The sequence below is a fragment of the Myotis daubentonii genome, chromosome 14 (assembly GCF_963259705.1).
Source record: "Myotis daubentonii chromosome 14, mMyoDau2.1, whole genome shotgun sequence".
NCBI lineage: Eukaryota > Metazoa > Chordata > Mammalia > Chiroptera > Vespertilionidae > Myotis > Myotis daubentonii.
In genome coordinates, this window is record NC_081853.1 from 41,628,007 (window position 1) to 41,643,055 (window position 15,049).

At 43.1% G+C, this 15,049-nt stretch overlaps 1 pseudogene; it reads left to right on the forward strand.

Moving 5' to 3' along the window:
• The first annotated feature begins 256 nt into the window (after positions 1-256).
• LOC132215998 (small nucleolar RNA SNORA8) lies at positions 257-387 on the forward strand (annotated as a pseudogene).
• Positions 388-15,049: the final 14,662 nt, after the last annotated feature.

A 15,049-nucleotide genomic window follows, 5' to 3' on the forward strand; every position in this document is an offset into this window, starting at 1 on the left:
GGAATAGTCACAGATCATTAGGAATGATAAATGAAAAACCTGTCTGACCCCAACCTAGCCTGGACTTAAGAACCCATTGACTATGGGAGGTAAGTGTGAATTAGACAGTTTATCAAATAAAACTGATATGTTGTTAAGAGAGTCCTCACTAGTATGGTGCCACTCAGGGAAAGAAGATGTCGAACAAAGTAGCGAAGTAAAATGAGAATTATTTAAGTTTCCTCTGAATTCCTTTCCATTTAAAACACTTTTTTCTTGCACCGCGTGGTATCTGGATTCAGCAGTTTATTCCTGCTGGGTGTTCAAAGGACATTGCAATATGAATTCAGCACCTGGCATCATTGGTTTTCTTGGCATGTTAAACCTGGTATTTTTATTGATACAATATTTTTTTTTAAAAAAAAAACCATTTTTTTCCATCTGTCATTAGGAATTATCCCCTTGGCAATAACAAATGAGAGATTAGTGAGTGTAGGGTATATATACACATTGAGTTTGTAACCCAATTTAATTGAACAAGTATATTTAAGCAGAACATATAGCATGATGCTATTTTACCTTCTATTCACTTTTAGCAACCATTTTCCAAGTCACTTTTTAATAAAATGAGCACAATCATTGAAATGTGAATGATAACTACATAGATGGTTGGGTTTTATTTTAGTTAACATACGACAGCTCTGGAGACCAAAGTTCGGATAATTTCGTTTCTCCGTAATATAGAAAAAACACCCTCTGAGATCCTAAGACCAAACCCCACAAATGGTGGCCTGTGTTTTTCACTGGTCTGTTTCTCTTGTGGCATTTATATTTCTTATCAAGTTTGGTGATCTGGTTTCACATATCTTTGTAGAGTTGAAAGAGCAATCTAAGAACAGGTTGAAGGAAGAAGACACGTGAAGGGGTAAAAGTTGGATGGGCAGTAATGAGTGTGTTGGGAGAGGTAATTTGCTGTCATCCTGGCAACAAAGACCAAAAACTCTGAGGCAGTTGCCTACCTTTGTTGGCTATTCTGCCATGTGTCATAAGAAGTGATCATAACTATCAGAGAGTCACAGTTGGGGATTGGAGTGGGGGGTTTGAAAGTCCGCCTTGGCCTCCCTTCCAAGCCTCCAAACTATTATGCCTGTCAAGTGGTCTTCTTGCCTGTGTTTTAATACCTATGGGTAATGGTATTGTGTTTTATTCTGGCTCAGTTTGCCATCTACTAGTATGTTTACATCCAAATTGAGAACAAGGAAGACAGGACTGAGGATAGAATCCACTGGCAAACTAGAAGAAACATCTACTCAGGATGACACTCCTCCAACTCGACACACCTTCATATTGCCTCATATTCCTGGTTAGTCCAATATATATATGCCTGCATCATTTCTCTAATTTAACAGTCTAACAATCTAGTAATAATAATAAAAATAAAGTTAACCTGAGATACTTATTCTCAGGAACTCATCATGCTGACTCCTGTTTCATCACTATCTCTTTTATGGATCTATGACTGACCCTTTGGAAATACATTCTAGAAATATTCAGGTTGATCTTTAAGTTCATGTATCAAAAGCCATACTTTATCATCTCTTCTGGAATCAAAATGAACTATTGATGATTTCAGCCCCAAAGTGAATTTAAGTATTTAAGAGCACCTGCTCACAGAGACGAAAGTGAAAATGATATATTTTAGGAAAGTTTTAATCAGAATGGATGGAAATAAGAACATGTCCCACCTGAAGTTAGCTTCACTTATAGGGAACATTCAGTTGCCAGGGATGCTTTAACCCCTAATTATGCCAATTATAGGAATTAATCTTGCAGATTTGTGGTTTTCAAGGTGTGGTTTCCAGATCCATTAGAAATGCAGAATCTTGGACTCCACCCAAGACCTCTTTACTGAGTCAGAATTTCTGGAGGGTGGGGCCCAGCCATTGATTCCTGTGTGCACTGACCTTTGAGAACCACTGTGGTAGAAACTAAAATAGAGCTGAGATTATAACGCTCAGCCTTCCAGTGTCCCTAACTTAATGGTAGTGGTTAGGGTGATGGTGATGATCATTTTAATAAATAATCTTTTGCGAACCCAACTGTTCATGTAAGTTTTATGCTATGTATTTTAAGCAGTAGTTCATTTAATTCCCTCTCACAAGAGCCCAACAAAGTACTGTTATTCCCATTTTATAGAAGAGAGAATGAAGTCAAGAAAAATTAATCAATTTGCCCAAGGTCAGCCATTAAATTGCAGAGCTGGGAAAATGGTCCGTATCTAGTTGACATCTCTCTCTCTCTCTCTCTCTCTCTCTCTCTCTCTCTCTCTCTCTCTCTCTCACACACACACACACACACACACACACAGCTCAAATAAAACCCACACTCTTCACTATCATGCCATGCTGCCTTCCAGAATAAGAAAAAAAGAAATATCCCAACTGAAATTTGCTCAAGCCTCCTTCCACTTCTTAAAATTGCCTTTGTCCTGAGGACCATGACAGAACAATCCCCCTTGGCCATCTTCTCAGCAGCCAGCAATCTTCTGACCCCTTAGCTATGGCCTGACCTTCACTTCCAAAATCAATCAGCACTCTAGGGAGATAATTTGAGACTGGTTTTCCTCCCAAGTGAACCCAAATCCTTCATCACTTCTTTATGTGCAAAAATGGGCCATTATCATAATTATAAACTACAGTGTTGAAGCTGCAATTCACTCTTGGCTAGATCTTCGCTACTCAAAGTGAGATACTTAGGCCAGCAGCAGCAGCCTCATTCTGGAAGCTGGTTAAAAGTTCAGAATCTTGAACCTCCCACCCCTACCCCCAGATCTGCTGAATCAAAGTCTGCATTTTAACAACATCCTCAGCATGTGATTCTATGCACATTAATATTTAAGAAGCACTAGTTTATCTATACTTATTTCCTCGTTTTACCTGAGGAAATTGAGCCCCAAGGAAATTGAAGGACCTATTCAAGGTCAAAAATCTAGTTAAACTGGAACTGATCTCTAGTTGAATATGCCTTTCTCCTTTTCCATGTAGCCTTCAACTATGTGTCATAAAATGCTGTTTCTGCTTCCTATGTTCTCGACCAGTGGTTCTCAACCTGAGGGTCACACCCCCTTTGGGAGTCAAATGACCCTTTCACAGGGGTCGCCTAAGACCATCGGAAAACACATATATAATTACATATTGTTTTGTGATTAATCACTATGCTTTAATTATGTTCAATTTGTAACAATGAAATTGGGGGTCACTACAACATGAGGTCGCGGCATTAGGAAGGTTGAGAACCACTGTTCTAGACTTATGTGGATTATCACAATTACTCCTTTACCACATTGTATGAGGTCAGTACTGTTATTATTTCTGTGTGTTTCTTTTTCTGACAGGGAACTTAGAGAGGTTTAAGTACATGCCCCAAATCATGCAACTTCCAAGTAGCAAATCAGAGATCAGATCCCATGTAGCCCAACTTTGCAATCAGGCTTGTAGTTACTGAATATCTGAATATGCACATGTATACCTTTATCTTTTCCTATGACTCTACAGCTTCTATCTGTCTGTCTCTCTGCTTGTCTGACTGTTATTCCATCCATCCTTCTATTATCTATCTATCTATCTATCTATCTATCTATCTATCTATCTATCTATCTATCTATCTACCTATCTAGAGATTAAAGAGTGTATAAATGAAGTCATTCTGTTTGATGTCTCTTTTCCTTTCATTAATCTCAGTGATAGAGGTTCTTTTCTATAGCTGCTTAGAAAAGAAGCAAAGACTCCTTAACCATTTACCCACCTTCTCATCCCTTACAGCACAGTTGTCCTGTCCTGCAGGTCTTCCTTCCAAGCCACCTCTCCCATCACCTCAGGAGCTCTGACTTAGCCATCACTGTGACTTAGAGGTTGAGAAGGTTCTGGCTACTGAGGTGGAGGAATAAGAAGGCTGTTGACCTCCCTCCCCTGAAGCCCTCAAAAGTTAAAGAAAAAAAGTGTTGAAGAATGATTGCTAAAGAGCTTTAGATAAAAGAATTGCTTTTGTGTGCTTTCTTGAAAACTCAGCACATAAGAGATTGTTTCCAGTAGAAACTTTTGCATTCCAATCAACTTAACATCTGAAATGCAACCCAGGAGTAAATTGGAAACAGCCTTGTTTATGTCCCAATACAATTATAAAAGTTCCACTTCTCTATAGCACCTTTAAAAAAGTGTTTGAATGTTTCAGAATAAAATTTTTCTTCCAAAAAGCCAGTACATTCTCCTCATCCCATGCACACACATATTAGATAAGCAAAAATAATACGAGAAAAGCTCAGATTTAGAAAAACTCCTAAATTAGATTTTGATTTTTAAAAATTGAGTTAATCATTCAGTATTATTAAATTGGTATTCATTTATACAAAACAAATTTTTACACAAGTTTTCTGAATCTGGGTGTTATATATAGCGAGATGAACTATACATACTTTTGCTAGGGTCACTGTGGATCTAGACAATAAATACGTTAGAAATTGTTGCCATGTGAATCACAAGTAATATGAATCATTCTGACCTGTTCTATCCCCAAAAGAAAATATTCCAGAATTGTATTAACATTTGAAACAAACTTCATCTGTTTATTGATGTTCTCCATAAAGAATATTATCTATGTACACACACACACACACACACACACACACGATTTAATTCCAAATATCTTCTGTTAGGCTCCAAGATCCTCAGGGTAAGAAGCCTGTCTTACTCATGGCTTAATTTATCTTATTATGATAATACAGGTTTTTTTTATTGCCTTAATAAATGTTTGCTGAACTGAACACCACACCTTAACTACATATATCTGGAATTTCTGTTGTAAACTTTATTTAATGGGGAAGGGAAAAGATTTGTGTGTGTGTGTGTGGGGGGGGGTGTTGGTGGGACTATAATTTTCAATCTCCTGATTTTTGTGATTTTAAAGAGCTGGCCATAATGCTATATAGTTCTCTGATTTTATTTCTTCGATACAAAAAAAGCAAAATGAATGATTGTGATTGAGTCATGCAGCCCAGTTGCTTGCATATGTAATAGGGCTTCTAAATTATCACATAAACACAGCTGCAGTTTTTCAGTCTGAAGCTTTGAGAAGCATGCCGACTGGTAAGTGGGGGTATTTGGAGCTCTAAATTTAAGAGTATTATTATGAGCTGTGATAGATAATCATTCCACCTTATTTAAATCTCTGAGCAATTATAAGACTAGAGGGTGTCTTGCTTAATTATTCAGGTTTCTGATCTATGCTCAAATCTGAATAAGCAAGTTTAGCTCATATCTTAAAAGATGACAGATTATATTTTACTAGGGACCCAGTGCACGAAGATTCGTGCACAGGCTGGGGATCCCTCAGCCTGACCTGCACCCTCTCCAATCTGAGAGCCCTCAGGGGAGCCCTCTCCAATTAGGAGTTTCTGTCTGTCTTTGCAATCATATGAACGAATTGATTGAGACCTCCAACCCAGTTTGGTTTGTTGCTCACAGAATAATAGAGGCATTTTTTTTTCTTTGCTTCATTGGTGGAGATTTCCTGGAAGTTTTAGGATATCTTCCCTTTAATTTTCCCTAGACACTCTGATTTTACTTATCTCTCTCATCTTTGCTTTCCCTCCATCCCCCACTGCAATAGTAACTTGCCCCAGGCTCACTTTGCTCTAGTGGCTAGGACAGTGATGGCGAACCTATGATACGCGTGTCAGAGGTGACACGCAAACTCATGTTTTGGTTGATTTTTCTTTGTTAAATGGCATTTAAATATATAAAATAAATACCAAAAATATAAGTCTTTGTTTTACTATAGTTGCAAATATCAAAAAATTTCTATATGTGACACGGCACCAGAGTTAAGTTAGGGTTTTTCAAAATGCTGACATGCTGAGCTCAAAAGGTTCACCATCACTGGTCTAGGAGATTCGTCTGCCACCAGAACTACGATTCCCAGCATTCCTGGTGCTCCCTGTGCTGGGAGCGACCAAGGGGGCCATGGCCCCCCCCCCAAGCCTCTGGCTCTCCTGCTTCTGCTCTCAGCCTGGGCTGGCACCTGTGTATGCAAATTAACCCACCATCTTTGTTGGGTTAATTTGCATATTCACCCTGATTGGCTGGTGAGTGTAGCGAAGGGATGGTCAATTTACATGTTTTTCTTTTATTATATAGGATGGTAAGTCATTGGCTCTGCATTTTATCAAGTTACCAGAAGATTAATAGTTTTAAAATCATTTCTATTTCAATTATCTCACTGTAAAAATCATTTCAAAGGTCATACAAATGGATGCTTTATTTTTCAGGGCAAATAGCCCCATGCAGGAAAATAGATGAAAATATTTGCATCTATATCTATTTATAGATATGTATTCTCTCACTAATTTTTGAATTGCCCTTATTTGAAGAGAAAATATACTTCCAAAGGACAGGCACCTTGTTTGCTAAATTGGTTATTTAAATTAATTTAACAAGAAATATGTTTCATGATTTAAACAGTGCTTTCATAAAATTTATATATTCGGTGCCTTATTTTTAATATTTCTTAAGAGGCCTTTCATAGGAACAACTCCTAATTGATGGAAAACTTGTAAAATCCTATTTCATGCCAACAGTTCTTTGAATTACTCAATTAAGGCAAATCAAATCAAGAAAGTTTTGCATACTAAATTAAATAGGAATTATCGCTTGCTCTAATATTGAATCAATTATTTCAATAGTAAATTGGAATCAGAGTCAAAGTTATCATTTGGCCACTTTTCTATGGCTAGCTAGAGTTATGAAGAGTCTAGAGATGAAAGTCAAGATCGAATACCCTGCATTATAAATGATCTACATTGTGGTGTAATCTTGGCAAATTATAAATCCAAGTTCATTTCCTGTGGGTAACCAGTCCTTTCATGGGTTACCTTCCACCATCACTGCGGAAAATTCAGTCTAACCACTGGCGATAACCCAAACAACACTGAACAATAAACATGATTAAAATGAACAAACAAAGCAGAATAGGTAAATTGTCTCTTTACCCCAACTGTCTAAAATCAGATTTGGAGAAGGGTTGATGATAATGTTGACTAATTTCTGGTTGTTCTACTCACGATTAAAAATCAAGAATTATTTTAACTGAAGAAGTATTTGTTTATATTTCCTTAAAAGAAGATATACTTATGTCTAACATTTTTTTCAGAACACATGGTTAACTTAAGCAACCATAAAAATGTACATTTTCCATTGTTTGACCTTTTTTTAACTTCTTTATTTTCCACAAAATAAATGTATCAAATACATAAAGGGCCAGCAAAACATGTTTGACTAGTTCCAGTCAATCCAGCTTTAGCAAAGAGAATAATTGCAGGAAAAATCATATGTCTCCAGCAAAACGTATTTCCTTGTAACAAATAAAATATAATCATTATAAAGGCCCATGTTGTAAATAAAGTGTATCTAGAATCATAGCACTCTAGAGCTGGGAAAAATGATAAAGCTCACCTGGTAGAAACCCTCTTGTTTGATAGATGAGAAACACTAATATTCGAAAGGTGGAAACCATTGACCTTGAATTGTTGAAAGCCCTTAAAAATGAAAAACCTCTAATTCCATTTTGGGGGGAAATGCGGATTGTCCCTCAATATTCTCCCCTTAGTCCAAGTAATAGGATTTCTAGCTGCAGACACAGCTGTCCAGAGTGAAGACTATGTTTCCCAGCATCCCTTGCAGCTTTTCTGGTTCTGGTGAATACATCTGGGCAATGGATATAAACAGAAGTGTTGTACAGTTGCTTTGGGAAAGATTTTTTATATATATATATTTTGCTCCTTTTTAAAAAAAATTCACTTCTTCTTGATGGCTTCAAGTATAATGCCAGTGTAGTGTAATGGCCAGAGCTGGAGCAGCCATCATAGGGGAGCTTGGGAATGGAGCCCCCCCCCCCCCCCGCCACGCCCCCAGGAGTAGCAATAAGCATGGTGAGCATGAAGACCTTGGAAACCAAAGCCTGGTTTCCCTAAGTTGGGGAGCTCAGTAAACTGGGAGGCAGGGGAGGGTAGGAGAGAGTTGGAGCACCTTCAGGCTGTGGCCTTTTTATCTCTGAGGTCTGGACTCAGTTGTCATCTCCTCCTAGCGGCCTTCTCTGACCAGCCTGTTTTAAGTGCCCTTCCTCATCTCATGGCCCAGGTTGTGTGTTGTTTTTTTTAAAATGTATTTTAGCTCGGCTCCTGTTGCTCAGTGGTTGAGCATCCACCTATGAACCAGGAGGTCAGGGTACATGCCTGGGTTGCAGGCTCAATCTCGAGTGTGAGGTGTGGGGTGTGCATGAGACAACCAATCAGGTGATTTTCTCTCATCATTGATATTTCTCTCTCTCTCTCCCTCTCCCTTCTTCTCTGAAATCAATAAAAATATATACACTGGAGATCGAGCTCACAACCCTGGCATGTGCCCTGACCAGGAATGGATCCCTGACCTCCTGGTTCATAGGTCGATACTCAACCACTGAGCCACGCCAGCCTGGCACCTGGTTCAGTTTTATTGTTTTCCCAGCACTTACCGCCATCAGGCATTAACTTGTCTAGGTATTTGTCACTATACTAGTACATACTGTCTGTCAATATACTAGTACAACTCCTTGAGTATAGGGGCTCAGTGTATTGGGTTCACTGCATAAATAGGTACTCAATAAATCCTGGTCTTGAATGCCGGGAGCCGGTCCATCCTTGCTGTTTCAAGGGACCCGCCATATATAGCATACGGTTCTTAATATGTTTGCTCCCCTTGGCGCTGTGTTTTAACCAAGGTCACCTCTCCGAGAAAGGTTGAATCCCCAGGTAGGGATTTTCCCCTGAAGTTAGGGAGGGAATAAAACCCCTCAACTAAGTGCCAGGCGGGTAATTAATCCCTTTAACTACGAACAATCATGCTTAAACTACATAATCTTTTCTCCCTGGAATGGAGATAAGAAACGCTCTAACCTTTGTAATAGAGATTGATAGGATTGAATCAACTGGTATAAATACAGTTGTAACAAGACAGAAACACTCAGAATTTAGAACACAGAACTTAGAACACAGGGCTTGGAAGACAGGACCAAGAGAGACAGAGCCTAGGCACAGAACCTACACAGAACGTTCTCTAGAGACAGAAGAACTTCGCTGGCGAGAGCATGCCGGAGGATCCTGGACCGGGACTGGCCTCAGAGCCTGGAGGCAGAGCCTGGCGAGAGAGCATGGCAGGGGATCCTGGACTGAACCTGACTGCGGAGATTGGCAGGAGAGCCTGACTAGAACCTGGTGACTGAACCTGACTGGAGAACCTGAGCAGAACCTCTCTGGAGATCGAGACCAGAACTTGGCTGGAGATCCTGGCTAGGCTGCTGATCAACTGAACGCTGTCTCCGTGTCCTTCCTTCTTCGCCGACTCCGTCTACGCCTTTGGGGACCCCTGGACCTGCTGGGGTTGGACCCCGGCACTTGAAGCCGCAGGGATTCTCCTACTTTGGAATTCTCCTACTTTGCTGGTGAGAAGTCAGTGGGTACAGCACTTTGGTCATCTCTTTGGCCAAGTTTACTGAAACCAAACAAATACCTTCCTGTGACCCAGCAATTCCATTCCTAGGTTATTTATCCACGTAAATCATCCCAGAGCTGAAAGTTACCAACATGTCCACGAAAATACACAAAGAAACAATTTCTGGCATATTCCATACAAGAAAATACAACACAGAAAGGAGAACCTTCAACCAGAGGCCACGTGACGTGGAGTGAAAAGAAGCCAGACACAAAAGAGCACACTCTCGACCATGACATTTATATGAAACTAAAAACAGGCAAAACCAATCTGGTGTTGGAATCGGGAGCATGGTTGTGAGGTGGGTGGAAGGGCAGAGAGGCTGGAAGGAGCTGGCATGGGGGTGGAGCGCCTGGGGTGCTGGCCATGGTCTGTTTCTTGCTCTGGCTGCTGGTTGCACAGGTGTGTGCAGCATGTGATCATTCTCCCAGCTGTGCGGGTGCACGTTTATGTACACTTTGCACTGCGATGAAATTGACATGAAAACAGTTGCCCGGGGGTTTGCCCAGGAGAGCGTGGGAGCTCTCAATCACATTTACAAAGTACCTGGGGCTTGGCGCCCTGGCATTGCGCGCTCACTGATGCTCAGCGCGGGAGGGTCAAGTGCGAGACCCGGGAGGGGGACTAGGGAAGGAAACGCTGGGTTGCAAAGCCCAAACGACCTTGGGATTCTCTGTCCTCGAGCCCTAGCGACACTCGGTGCCGTCCGCGGGCACCTGCCGTCCGCCTCCGCCTCGGTCCCCGGCGTCTCTGCCCGCGAAGTTCACAGCGCTGCCTCCCGGGGCGGTCGCCGATCTCGGCCGCCCAGGTCCGCTCTCCCCGGGGCGCGGGGCCGGGACAGGGTTCCAGCGTCGCGCGGGAGTGAGTCGTAGGCTCCGCACGGGCCCAGGCTTCGCTGCGGCCGCCGCGAGGAGGCTTGGACTCCCGCCGGGGGAGGGCGGGGAGGCGCCTGTCCCCGAGTGACCCCGCGGCGGAGGAAGGGCGGGCTGCCGGCCGCAACCCAGGGGACCGCAAGGAGGAGGGAGGCGGGGGGGGGGGGGAAGGGGGTGCGACAGGCTAGAGTGGGGGCCCCGCGAGTCAGTCTGGCGCCTCCTAGGGGAAGAGGGTGGGAGATTCCCTCACGGGTACAGAATCGGGGCCAGGGGGAACGTGGGGGTTCCCTGGGAGCCCGAGTCAGGAGGCGTATCGAGAGTGGAACGTCTAGAGCCCAAAACTCCGGAGGGTTGGAGGAGAGCGCGCTGCTCCTCTCCATCCTACAACCAAAGGGAGGTGAAGGAAGGGGGCACCCCGCGAGCTCAGGACCTGGGGGTGTTGGCGGGGAGGTGGCTCTGCACCCAAGAGCCGGGGCGGAGGTGGGCGGGGGACAGGAAAGCAGCGAGAGTCGGCAAGTGGGGGATGGGCGGCAGCAAAGAGCCAGCGACAGTCACGCGGAGACTTTCTGGGTCGCCAGGTTTTGCTCTAATGCCCCTGGGCTTTGAAAACCAGTGGCTGCTTGCGCGTGAGTGGCCTCCATCCTGGCACAGGCGATCTGATACTTTCCACAGGCCTGGCGTCGCCTGTGCGCAGCTGGGCCGCTGGCTGGCACTTTCCGTCCCCAAGAACCGCCCCGTGCCCACCGCTTCCCTGGTCCCCAGGCCTTGGCACCGACCAGCGCTGGAGGGGGCGCCCAGAGGAGAACTCTACTGGCTCCTCCGAGGGAGGGCCCTCGCCTTCTGCCTGATTCCCATCTCTGCCCAGGCTGGGGCTGGAGGCCCTGGTGCAGGGTGGCAAGGTGCGATCTGGGAGGGAGCTGCCTGAGCGAGCGACTGGAACGCTAGCATATCCCACATTTCTTTCTGAAAACATAAAAGTTTCTGGTCCCTTGGCCCAACTCCGGGGGCTCTGCCCTCCCAAACTCCCCTCTCTCCTGGGGTCACAGAGAGAGGAGAGCACAAAGGCCTTGTCCACCATGGTCGCTGGCTCTGCTCTGCCCGTCAGTGGGGGAAGCGCTGTCAGATGGCCACTCAGTTCCCCAGTCATCACAGAGGAGGGGATCCTGCTTTGAGGTTTTCAGAGGTGATTTTAATTTTCACCGGGGGAAGCCAGGGATAACTCCTGAAAATACCCAGGACTAAAATCAAACGAGACGCAGAAATTGGAAGGCCACAGGCTTGTTCTCAGGGACCTGTCTCAGCTGGTTTTCAAACACAATAACCTGTAAGCACTGGTGGGCGGGAAGGAGGAAGAAAAAGATTTACCACTGTATCTCGCCTTGGTTTTTATCCAGTTCCTCTACTGGATCCTATTTTTACTCCACCAAAGGAAGTCATCATCTGCCTGTATTATATACTCAGATTTTCTCCTTAATTACAAGTTTCAAAAAAGAAAGAAAAAGACAAAATGGGAAGTGTTGGCATATTGTCTAGAAACTGGAATCTATAATAATAAAAGGGTAATATGCTAATTAGACCAGATGTCCTTTCTGATGAACCTGGGGCCAGAGGGAAGCTGGTGCTGGCAGCCAGGGGAAGGAAGGCCTACTCTTGCAGGAATTTTCGTGCCTGATAGTATGAAAGAAGGGTACTGGGCTGACTTTGGGAGACCTGGGATCTTTCTATGCCACTCATTTGCAAGCCAGTGACTCCAAATTTCTGCCTCCATTTCTTCAGTAAAATGTGGGTATTATCTCAAAATCTGCTAGGCCAAGTGTCTTTGGGGAGAGGTTAAACAATTTGATTCCATCAAATTTCTATCAGGTGTATAATTTAATATTTGATTCCTTTCCAGCATAATGCTGAGGAGATGACTGAACCTATACCCCCTCATTCTAAACCCCTCTTATCTTCTCCTCATGCTCAAAGGACACTGTGCTCTCTGGCAGGCATCGTGTTGCCTTTGCAGCCTTTGCAAACAGAGTGAGGATTACCATGGAATGGAAGAGTGGCTGCAGGATTTCTTGGATTTGAGAATCTCACACTTCTCTTTCCATTTTCACTCTCATTAGCACACAACTTTAAAAGAAGTTGGCCTGGGCACAGCAACACGTTCACACATCATACCCAAATCCATGCTAATCTTTCCCACGGGATGTAATTCAATTGAGTTGACATTCTAATAAAATGCTGGCAAGATGCAATCACAGTTTGCCTGCAATGCATAATTAAAATAGCAGTATGCAGAGGCTTAAACCTTAGAGAATGGCTTCCTACATATTGTTGGTTATGAGATTTCAGGGTTTCCATTCCTGGATGTTAATGGAACATTGTAAAGCTCCTCTTTTTAGCAAAGTTGGTTGTGATCTTCGTTGGCCATTGCTAGGGATGCATTAAAGTCTGTTTTCAGATTTGTCTTGGGGCATTACCTAATGCATCTAAACCTACCTCCAAATTTGTAATTTCTGCTGATAGCTGACTGAGTCCCCTTGCTGTCTTCAAATCATATATCTATATCTATATCTATCTCTATCTCTATCTCTATCTCTATCTCTATCTCTATCTCTATCTCTATCTATATCTATATCTAATATATATTGTTTGAATCAACCATCCATGGCATTTTGGGAAATCTTAACTATTTTCTAAAACACTAAAGACAAAAGGACTTGCCTTGGATAATGAAACTGAGATTTTGCTGCTGTTTTTTCCCAAAAAAGTATTTTATGCTGATAGACCAACCCTGCTTTAGCATTGTCATTGACAACGAACTACAGAAATACCATATAGTTTGGGTTCCTACATTTCATTTAAACCTTGTGATTGCTGAGTGGTTGCTACTTTTTAGGCTACTACTTAATCTGGATTCAAACTGAGCAGTTGCATTACGGATCGTTTTTGTTTTATGGCTAAGAAGTTCTGAAACTTTGATAAGGAGCTGGAGAAAAACAGTAGGCCCCTTTGTGGATTCCTACATGTTTTAGGCGATGCTTTGGTAGTTGAGCAGTTAATATTTGTGATATTAACGATCTCTGACTACAGGGATAGAACACCTCAGAAAAAAGGCGACATTTGTTATTGGAGCTGGGAATGGTCATATCATGTATTGGGGCTCAAGGCATTTAATCACTATTGACTCTCACATGAACTCTAAACTGAGTGTATTCTCCAACGTGGAGACAGATCCTGGGTGCCCAGACCAGTGAGGTGGGGAGAACTGAAACAGGAAATGAGTTCCCCTGGAAAAGGGAAGCTTGTGTTTGTGTTTGAGCTGAGCTGTGTATTTCGGGAGCCTGCTTCCAGGCAGATAAAACAAGATGCGCTCACCACCCAAGACCAGGAACCATACAGGGTAGGATCCAAGTTCAGTATCTTCAGGGCTCTTATGCTCGATAAAGTCCATGTGTCCTTTTACTGGGATTCTTAGGGTTAGAAAACCGATACTCCTTATTTTGGTTTCATTTTCCCTTAGGATTTCAATAAAGCACAGAAAAACGGCACCCTGTTTTGGCGATGTTAAGGAAAATTGCTCCGGAAGACAAAAGGGCAGCACAGATATCTGGCAGCTGTGCAGAGTGAACAGCATTGGGAAAAAGTTCAGCTCAAGAGAGGAACTCTGTGGGGATGTGAAGGTGCAAGGCTGAGTGAAACCTTTAATTAGTTGGAAATTTTTCTCATTTTTTTTATAGTGAGAACTTCTGACTTACCAGACCCAGAATATTTAAAATGTGAATCCTGGCTCCCTACCTGCTGTTTTTAGTCAAAGTAGATGGCAGTAACAAATAGACCCCCAAATAAACCATGGCACAAAGAACAGGCCGGGATGTTGCTCTTGGCTGGGGTGTAGTGGTACCTGCATTCCTTCATGCAGGTTTTTCGGAGTGGTGGCTTCTCCCATCCGTGGCTCCTCCTTCTGGTAGGGGCTTGTAATCCTTTGCATGGAGATCAGTGGTTCTCAACCTTCTGGCCCTTTAAATACAGTTCCTCATGTTGTGACCCAACCATAAAATTATTTTCGTTGCTACTTCATAACTGTAATGTTGCTACTGTTATGAATCGTAATGTAAATATCTGATATGAAGGATGGTCTTAGGTGACCCCTGTGAAAGGGTCATTCAACCGCAAAGGGGTAGCGACCCACAGGTTGAGAACCATTGATGTAGATGGAAGGGGGGAAAACAGGGAGGAGGGGACATCTGCTTCTTAAAAGCTTTGAGCCGAAAGTGGTACCCAAGCCTTTTGTTCACTTCTCTGGGCTAAAACTCAGCCATGTGACCCCACCTCCCTTAGAGAATCCTGGGGGCAGAGAAAGAAGAAACGAACTACATCTGTGGTAGACACTAGCACCTGGCCCACACCATCCTGTTCCTCTAAATGTTATAGTTGTGATAGCTGATACTTATTAGTGCTTTTTTTAAAAAATATATTTTTATTGACTTCAGAGAGAAAGGGAGAGGGAGAGAGAGATATAAACGTCAATGATGAGAGAGAATCATTGAACAGTTGCCTCCTGCATGCCCCATCCTGGGGATCAAGCCCGCACAACCTGGGCACGTGCCCTGACCGGGAATCGAACTGTCA